General features: G+C 43.9%; 2 non-coding genes across 2 annotated transcripts; one reads left to right on the top strand and one right to left on the bottom strand.

The window, feature by feature from the left end:
• Positions 1 to 1,246: 1,246 nt before the first annotated feature.
• trnac-gca (transfer RNA cysteine (anticodon GCA)) lies at positions 1,247 to 1,318 on the bottom strand. The gene has a single exon. It is a non-coding gene; the product is annotated as a tRNA-Cys (tRNA).
• Positions 1,319 to 5,793: 4,475 nt separating this feature from the next.
• Positions 5,794 to 5,907, top strand: trnal-caa (transfer RNA leucine (anticodon CAA)). Its single transcript has 2 exons — positions 5,794 to 5,831; positions 5,873 to 5,907. It is a non-coding gene; the product is annotated as a tRNA-Leu (tRNA).
• Positions 5,908 to 9,714: the final 3,807 nt, after the last annotated feature.

The following is a 9,714-nucleotide window of genomic DNA, read 5'->3' on the forward strand; positions in this document are numbered from 1 at the left end:
AAGAACTTGCGGAAGTAAACAAAAGGTCATTTGGAAGGAAACGATGAATTACAAGAGTAAGCTGGTGACTAATATCAATGAAGATTCTAATCTGTTTTAAGTACATTAAGGATAAAAGAGAGTAGAGGGTAGATAGAGGATTAATAGAAAATGACGAGGGAGATATTGCAATTAGAGATGCAGAGATGACAGAGGAACCGAATGTGTATTTTGCATCAGTGTTCACAGTAGAAGACGTCTGCAGTATACCGGACATTCAAGAGCGCCAGGGAAGTGAAGTTTGTGCAGGAAAAATTACGACTGAGAAGGTGCTCAGGAAGCTACCTGCTCCTGGACCTGATGGAATGCACCCTTGGGTTCTGACGAAAGTAGCGGGAGAGATTAATCATGTAACCATATAACAATTACAGCACGGAAAAAAGGCCATCTGGGCCCTTCTAGTCCGTGCCGAATGGTTACACTCAGCTAGTCCCACCGACCTGCACTCAGTCAATAAACTTACATTCCTTTCTTGTCCATATAACTATCCATTTTTCAAAGGACAATATCGAACCTGTCTCTACCACTTCTACTGGAAGTTCGATCCACACAGTTGCCACTCTCTGAGTAAAGAAGATGCCCCTCATGTTACCCCTAAGCTTTTGCCCCTTAACTCTCAACTCAAGTCCTCTTGGTTTAATCTCCCCCACACTCAATGGCAAAAACCTATCCACGTCAACTTTATCTATCCCCCTCGTAATGTTAAATACCTCTATCAAGTCCCGCCTCAACCTTCTATGCTCCAAAGAATAAAGACCTAACTTGTTCAGCCTTTCCCTGTAACTAAGGTGCTGAAACCCAGGTAACATTTTAGTAAATCTCTGTACTCTCACTATTTTGTTGATATCTTTCCTATAACTCGGTGACTAGAATTGTACACAATACTCCAACTTTGGCCTCACCAATGACTTGTACATTATAACATTACATCCCAATTCTCAATATACTCAATTTTCTAATTTATTAAGGCCAGCATACCAAAAGCTTTCTTCACCACCCTATCCTAATGAGATTCCACCTTCAGGGAACTATGCATCATTATTCCAAGATCAGTTTGTTCTGCTGCATTCCTCAATGCCCTACCATTTACCAGGTATGGCCTATTTTGATTAGTCCTAGCAAAATTTATCACCTCACACCTATCGCCATTAAACTCCAATCAATGAAATTACATCCTATATCATCGCTGTGGTCAGTTCCTTTTTGAATGGGGCACCTGGATTTGAACCAGGGAACTCTTGATCTGCAGTCATATGCTCTACCACTGAGCTATACCCCTACATTTTTAATAATACAGATTATGGAGGCATTAACATTCGATAGATTCTGGCGTACTGGATGACAGGAAAATTGCAAACGTTATTTCACTATTTAAGAAGGCCTGTTAGCCAGTTATCAGTGGTTGGGAAGTTGTCGGAATCGATGTTAGGGATGAGATTACGGAGTACCTGCAGGCTCATGACAAGACCGGACAAAGCCTGTATAGCTTTCTGAAAGGAAACTCCTGCGCGACTGCTCTGGGTGCCGGTTACCAGTGGTGTTTCACCTGTGCAGCATAAGTGAGGAGCGGGTAGTGTCGAGGAAACAGAGAGCGCGCAGAGCGACTTAGATAGTTTAGGGGAATAGGCAAAGGACCGGAAATGGAAATACAATGTTGGAAATTGTATGGCCGTGCATTCTGAAGGAAAAAAAAAGTGCATACGATTTTTTGGATGGAAAGAGAATTCAAAATACAGAGCTCAAAGGGACTTGGGATTTATTGGGCAGGATACCCTAAAGGTTAGCCTCCAAGTTGAAACGTTTCTGAAGAAGTCAAATGCACTGTTGGCATTAATGTCTCGATGTATAGTATATAAGAGCAGGGATGTGATGTTGAGGCACTATAGGGCACTCATGAGACCACATTGGAGTATTCTGCGCAATTTGCGGCTCTTATTTTAGAAAAGGTATACTCCTATTGGTGATGGTTCAGTGAAGATTCACCTTATTGATTCGAGAAATGAAATGGTTACCGTATGAGGAAATTTTGGCAGCTCTGGGGTTGTATTCAATGGAGTTCAGGAGAATGAACTGGATATCATATAAACATTCCGAATGTTAAAATGGCTCAGATCAGATATGGCGAAGATATTTCCCATTGTAGGGGATTCTAGCACAAGAGGGCACGACTTCAAGATTGAAGGACGTCCATTTAGAACTGAGATGAGGAGAAATTTGCTTCGTCAGAGCGTGGTAATCTGTGGCATTTGTTGCCACGAGGGTATGTGGAGGCCAGGCCACTCGGCGTATTTATCAGCGATAGATGGGTTCCAGGGCCTCAAAGGTTATGGAGTGAAGGGACAGGATCGTAAGAATGATGGAAGTTTGGGATCAGTCCATGACTGACTGGCAAAGCAGCCTGAATAGGCCACATGGCCTACTTCTTTCTTATATCTTAAGGTCTTAATACGAGATTTCAAAACCAACATAAAAAGCAAAAGAGCAATTGAGTAATAAAAAGTATAATTGAGCAATATTAGTTTGTAGTTAGAGTACTGGAAAAACATTATGAAGGTAAATATAGAGTACGAAAGTAAACTGACTAATAATATTATCATATTATCAAAGTTACCAACATTTTCTTTTGATACAAAAAGTAAAGAAAGTATTGAGTTTGAACATCGGATCGCTGACAGCGATGCTGAAGATGTAGCACTGTGGGACCTTGAAATAACGGACGAACTAAACAGTATTTTGCATCAGTCTTCAGTCTGGAAAACACCAGCCTCGTGATGGAAGTTCCGGGTGTCAGGGTTATGAAGTGTGTGAAGTTACCATGACCGGAGAGACGGTAAGTGACTAACTCAAGAGTCTAAAGGTAAACTGGAGGGACCAGATGCTGTGCACCCCAGAGTTCAAAAAGCGTTGGCTGAAGACATGGTGGGTTATTAGTGACGATCTTGCAACAACCGCTCGGTTCTAGAATTTTTTCGAAAGACTGGAAAATTGCAAATATCACTTCACACTTCAAGCATGGATGGTCAGAAGACAGGAAGATTCTCAGCCGCTTAGTCTGACCACACCTGTTGAGAAAATGTTGGAGTCAATCATTAACGATGAAGTCTCAGGGGACTTGGAGTCACATGATAACGTCGACCAGAGACAGCATGGTTCCATCAAGGGAAAACGTGGCCTCAAAAATCTGTTGGAATGATTTGAAGTCATAACAAACTGGCCGGATTAGGCTCATTTAGTGGCCTCCACACCACAAACTTTTCACCAGAGGTCTACGTGTCATTCGGGAAAACAGCAGCCAAATCACAGTGAGGGAACTCGTCCGTGTCCTCCGGCATCGGGAGCGAGGTGCCAAAGCATCATTACTCTTGAAAACCAAGGTTATTCACTCTTGTTGTCTCTCTCTTTATTTCTGACAGTCCCATGCGAGCTTTCTGCGCTCCGATTTTCTTTTCTGAACGCGTCCCTCTTACCAGAAAATATCCTGCCCCAATCGACAATCGCTAAATGTTTTTCAATCCGGTCCAAATTGAACTTCCCCAATGAAAAATCTCAACGCACGGACTAGAAGGATCTTTTTTCCATGTTTAAATTGAAACCAATAGCATTGTGATCACGAGTTACAAAGTGTTCGTTAAATCAAGTTTCAATCTCTTGTCCTGTTTCATTTCTTTCATCATAGCAGATCACGTATCGCGCACTCTCTCGTTGGTTCGTCAACGCACAAAAGAAGATAAAATATTCTGAATGATCACCTACCCATCTTGTCCTTTACAAAGGTGGAATTAACAATGAACGTGCGGAATCTTAAAAACGTACTCTCACAACCGTAATGCTCCTGCAATACACAGCTATATCTCCACAAAGTTGGCCGTCTAAATACTCTTGACCATTGAGTGGGCAGTAATCTATCCCCATTAACGTGATCATACCTTTCCTTGTTTACAGTTTCACCCATTGCGCGTCTGTCCGTGCCTTTCAGCGCGTATAAACGACCACGCGGAGGAGAGGGACCTGGATTAGTCGAACTCAGCATCTGCAATGACAGAAGACAGCCGAGAATTTTCCATGACTATTAACTCTGCTCTTCTCCTTTAGTCCATCCCGCTCTCTCACTTCAAAAGCAATGGAACCCCGAAATACTGAACTTCCAGACCAGACTCTCCCAACCTAGTCTCATTATGGGCTAAGATTCCATGATTCCAGGTTTTGATCCAAGCAGTGAGTTCATCGGCTCATTCTCAGATGCTTCTGCCACTGAAATATACGCACCTCAGGTCACTAGTCGGACCTTGCTCAATGATTGCATTGCTGACGTAGTGTGACATCTTATCAACATGTCTGTACAATTTCTGCACCAGCAGTTCTGGCACCCTGGTTCCAATTTCCCTGTAAATGTTGTTTATACTTCATCATGCAGCGCTAGCTAACCTTCCGACAAGATCTTACTACACTTCCAGTTCACGCACAAACCGTCTTTATCCACAGGTCTCAGCTTCCCTGGAAGAGAGATCAGTGATTGAAAAATCGTATGGCCTGTCTCCTACACCAAACCCTTAGACACGTGTTAATCTCTATCATATTTCCATTCTTCGCCTCATTAGGACGCGACACGTGTCGCTGTCACAACCCCGAAGATCCTGCCCTCCACCTCAGCACCTAACTCTCTGAATTTCCATTGCAGAAAGTCGTCACTCCGATGTCACTTGTACCTAAACGGTCCACAACCGCTGCCTGCTCACGCTCCTGCTGAACAATGTTCAGGATTTGATCCGCGTTGTCCCGGAACGCCGCACCCGGGAAGTAACATACCATCCAGGAATCTGTCTTCCCAATCCCTTTTGAGTCAGAAAACCAGACTCAGTGCCAGAGGTCCGACCGCTGTGGCTTTTCCCTACCAGGTCATCCAACCACAAACCGCATCCTGATGTTTCTGATGGTGATGGCCATAGGGATAGTCTGCACTGCCTCTTTAAATCCTTTCCTCTTCCTGACTGTCCCACAGTTCCCTGTGGCCTGCACCGTGGGTGTATCTACCACTCTATATGTCCTAGTGTATCACGCCATAGGGCGGATTGTTACTAGCGGCAGCTGTGAGCACTTCTCGCAGGTGTCATCAGCAGGAACTCCGGAGGTCTCCCCGCCTTCCACATCCCGCGAGGAGCCTTCCATTTAGACGGTGGCCGCCCGCTTGTCCCTGACTTACTTTAATGTGTTCTGTGCCTTTAATACTGGATCAGAGAACCTGGGCGAATTGCGTTCTGTTAAGCGTCTCAACTCTCAGAAATGCCGCTGTTCTAACGTCCAAAACACCCTGTTTCCGTCTCCTCTCTCAGATTAAACATTGACCTACAAGCCTCAAAAACATTCTGACTGTCATAACTCATCCATGATGGAATGATGAAACAGACACAGTTGACCGAACGGCCTTTCCGCACGATGTCTCATTTTCTTGTGATCCTTGTCACATCTTCGCTTTAATCCAAAATCATCAGATTATTGGGCCTTATAGTCTACTTACCAACACCCATCTGTAAAGCAGCGTTGCAGTCTATAATTGAACCTCCTGCGTTCAGTTTCTGTTGACATTGTTCCGATCAACTCCCACCCAGTTTTTACTTTCCACAGAAGCTGCTTAACCTGAGCAAACTGTAACACTATCGCTTTCATTTCCGATTGACAGGATGATATATGTGATTGTGTGGATATGACTTTTCTTACAAATCAGGCATTTATTCCGTTCTCAAACACACATCAAAAGTCAGGGTGGCCGAGTGGTCTAAGGCGCCAGACTCAAGGAATGAAAGTCCTTCCGTCAACCGGGAGGGTTCTGGTCTCCATCTGGGGTCGTGTGTTCGAATCCCACTCCTGACATAATTTGTCTTTCAGCATTCAATCGAGGTGACGTTATTTCTGCAAACAAAACCTGGGCTGTTGAGGTGGATTAGAAAAACTGTTGGAGGATAAGATTATGTTTTTGACACTGTTCATCACATTCCAATAGATCACCCTACACTGAATTCTGGGTAAGTGATTTATTCAGAGAAAAAGTTCACGGTGAAGCATCTCGGCCCGAAACGCCGACTGCTTACACTTTTCCACAGATGCTGTCTGGTCTGCTGAGCTCTTCCTGGCATACTCAGCTGTTCAATATAGAAATGTTTCTGAAGCGAAATCATTGGTTGTCAGTTTATTTAATGGATGGGCACGTGAGCGTACATTATCACCTGTTGATCAAAGGTCTGATTGCTGATGGGAAGTAACTGTTCCTGAACGTGGCGGTGCGAGTCCTGAGACTCTTGTACCATCTACCCGATGGCAGCAACGCAGAAGAACATGGCAGGATGGTGACGACCTCTGACAGTGGATGCTGTTTACCGAATACATCTTTTTATGTAGATCTGCTTAATGTTTGGGAGTGCATTTCCCGTGATGAACTGAGCCGAATTCACTAACTTTTTAAAGATTTTCCTTCAAAGGTACGGTATTTCCGTACCACGTCTTGATGCAGACAGACAATATACTCTCTACGACACATCCATAGAAGTTCATCAAGGTTTTTTTATGTCATTCTGAATCACCGCAGTCTCCTAAGAAAGTAGAGGAAATAGTCATTCCAACAATTTAAAGTTACAGACGCGCCCCGCCTCTGATCCTCCAAAGAGAACTAGCTCGAGAAACTTTGGTGTTCCCTCTGCTGAAGACAACTATCACTCGTTGGTCTTGCCGACATAGAGTGATGGGGTGCTGCCATATCTTGTGTAAAACGATTCCCTCTTAGTTGAAATGTATGCCCTAAGAGGGGATCGTTTTCAGACATGTAAGCCCTGGAATGGAGATAACTTTCGCGTGCTCTACTATTATTTTTGCATGAAAATCTAAGAAACGTGTATCAGATTCCGCCTCACCTCCGATGCTCCAGAGAAAAAAAATACAAGTTTGACTAAACTCTCGTGATTGCACAAACCGTCTATTTCAGACAGCATCTTGGTGATGCTCTTCCGCACACTCTCCGAATCCTCGACATCCTTTCTCTGGAGGATGGCCTGAACGGGGTGCAGCTCAATTCCAGTGCTGTGATGCTGTACGCTCTGATTCCGCACATGCTCGGCAACCTGAGAAAATGCATCACGTCCTTATTCATTCAAAATTCCAGGATATAGTGTATGTTTGTATGTATACCCTCTGAACAAAGCAGTCATTCACACTATTGCGAAATTCAGCTGTTTATCTGGCATGTAGTGAGAGTACTGCAGGGGCAGTCAGAGTGGCCGAGTGGTCTATGGCGCCAGTTCTAAGGCGAGAAGGTCGCTTCCTAGTAAACGCGAGTGCTCTGGTCTCCACCTGAAATTCGAACCCCACTCCTGACAGAATACTCTGTTTTTCACGTGCTGTTTTTATAATGCAATCACTGTAATTTTACTGAGCGTCCAAAGAGTGGACTGTTTGGGAGTATGAGAAAGAAGCATTTAAGATAAAGATTTTGTTTTAGTCACAACAGAGAACTGAACAATGGGTCACATTACTCGGGATTCGGGCTGCGGAGTTTGATGAAAAAGTGGCCTCGGTGAGCAGTGTCTGTGTCACCTTCTCAGCCACGGCTGTTTGTTGGACGGAATGACGTCAGGGCCATTCAGACACGTTGCTGCTCTCTATATTGAAACGGCATTTTACATCCTCGTTCTTACGTGTACATCTGCCGTGGAGCTCGTGGTGCGTTTAACACCTTTCTGGATTTGGGAATATCGGATTAATCATTCCGGACCGGATTATATTAACTATTTCTGGTTTAACAGGCTACTCTTCCTTGTTTTGCAATGCAGATGTTTTGAATCGCACAGCACGGAAAATAGCCTTTGGCCCAATTGGTTCAAAATTCAGAGCAGAAAGTAAGCAGAAAAACAGAATCAATCCATGATTCATTAATCCACTAACACGACGGCCAAAACACTCAATATGTCTAACAAAACAAACTGTACAAAGTCAAGCGAAAGAATAACGATAATATCAATATTAATTGCTATTTTACGTAATAATCCAGGGCGACTAAGAAGCCCACTGGAGTTTGTTCAGATATAACCCCTCTCAGAGACAGCCAGATAGAACAATAGAACATTACAGCACAGAAACAGGCCTTTTGGCCCTTCTTGGCTGTGCCGAGCCATTTTTCTGCCTAGTCTCACTGACCTGCACCTGGAACATATCCCTCCAAAGCCCTGTCATCCATATACCTGCCCAAGTTTTTCTTAAATATCAAAAGTGAGCCCGCATTCACCACTTCATCTGGCTGCTCATTGCACACTCCCACCACTTTCTGCATGAAGAAGCCACCCCTTAAACTTTCCCTTTTCACCGTTAACCTATGAATTTTTTTGTTCGCTCCCCTAGCCTCCGTGTTGGCGCGTGGCCTTGTGGACAAGGCATCGGACTAGTAACCTGAGTCTCAGCTGAGGCGGCGTGTTCGTGTGCTTGAGCAAGGCACTTAACAACACATTGCTCTGCGATGATACTGGTGCCAAGCTGCATGGGTCCTAGTGCCCTTCCCTTGGACAACATCGGGGGCGTGGAGAGGGGAAGGCCTGCAGCTTAGGCACTGCTGGTTCCTGCGCCCTGGAGAAAACCTTCTAAGGCGCAAATCCATGGTCTCATGAGACTAACGGATGCCTATTTGCCTCAATGGAAAAAAGTCTGCTTGCGTTCACTCTATCTGTACACCTCTATCAAATCACCTCTCATTCTCTTACGCTCCAGGGAAAAAAGTCCTAACCTATTCAACCTTTCTCTGTAACTCAGTTTTCCAAGACCCGGCAACATCCTTGTAAACCTTCTTTCCACTCTTTCAACCTTATGAATATTTTTCCTGTAATTAGGTGACCGGAACTGCACACAATAATCCAGATTCGGTCTCACCAATGTCTTACAAACCTCACCATTACATTCCAAATCTTATACTCAATACTTTGATTTATAAATGCAATGTAACAAAAGCGTTCTTTGCCACTCTATCTACGTGTGGAGCCACTTTTAGGGAATTATGTACCTGAACTCTCAGATCCTTTTGTTCTACTGCACTCCTCAGTGTCTTACCATTTACCTTGTATGTTCTACCTTGGTTTGACCTTCCGAAGTGCAATACCTTACACTTGTCTGTTTTAAACTCTATCTCTCATTTTTCAGCCCATCGCTCTAACTGGTCCAAATCCATCTGCAAGTTTTGAAAACCTTCCTCACTGTCCATTACACCTCCAATCTTTGTACCATGAGCAAATTTGCTGATTCAATTTGCCACATTATCATTCAGATCATTGAGATAGATGACAAATAACATTAGATCCAGCACTGATCCCTGTGGCACACCATAGTCACAGTCCTCCACACAGAGTAGCAATACTTCACTACCACTCTCTGGCTTCTTCCACTGAGGCAAATCCTAATCCAATTACTACATCTCCATGTATACCTAGCGACTGAATCTTCCTAACTAATCCCATGCGGGACCTTGCCAAAGGCCTTACTGAAGTCCATGTATAGAACATCCACTGCCTTCCCTTCATCAACTTTCTTGTAATCTCCTCGGAAACCTCTAATAGATTGTTTAAACATGACCTACCACGCACAAAGCCATGCTGACTTTTTTCTAATAAGTCACTGTCTATCTAAATATTTGTAGATCCTATCTCT

Source organism: Hypanus sabinus, unplaced genomic scaffold (genome assembly GCF_030144855.1).
Source record: "Hypanus sabinus isolate sHypSab1 unplaced genomic scaffold, sHypSab1.hap1 scaffold_100, whole genome shotgun sequence".
Classification (NCBI taxonomy): Eukaryota; Metazoa; Chordata; class Chondrichthyes; order Myliobatiformes; family Dasyatidae; genus Hypanus; species Hypanus sabinus.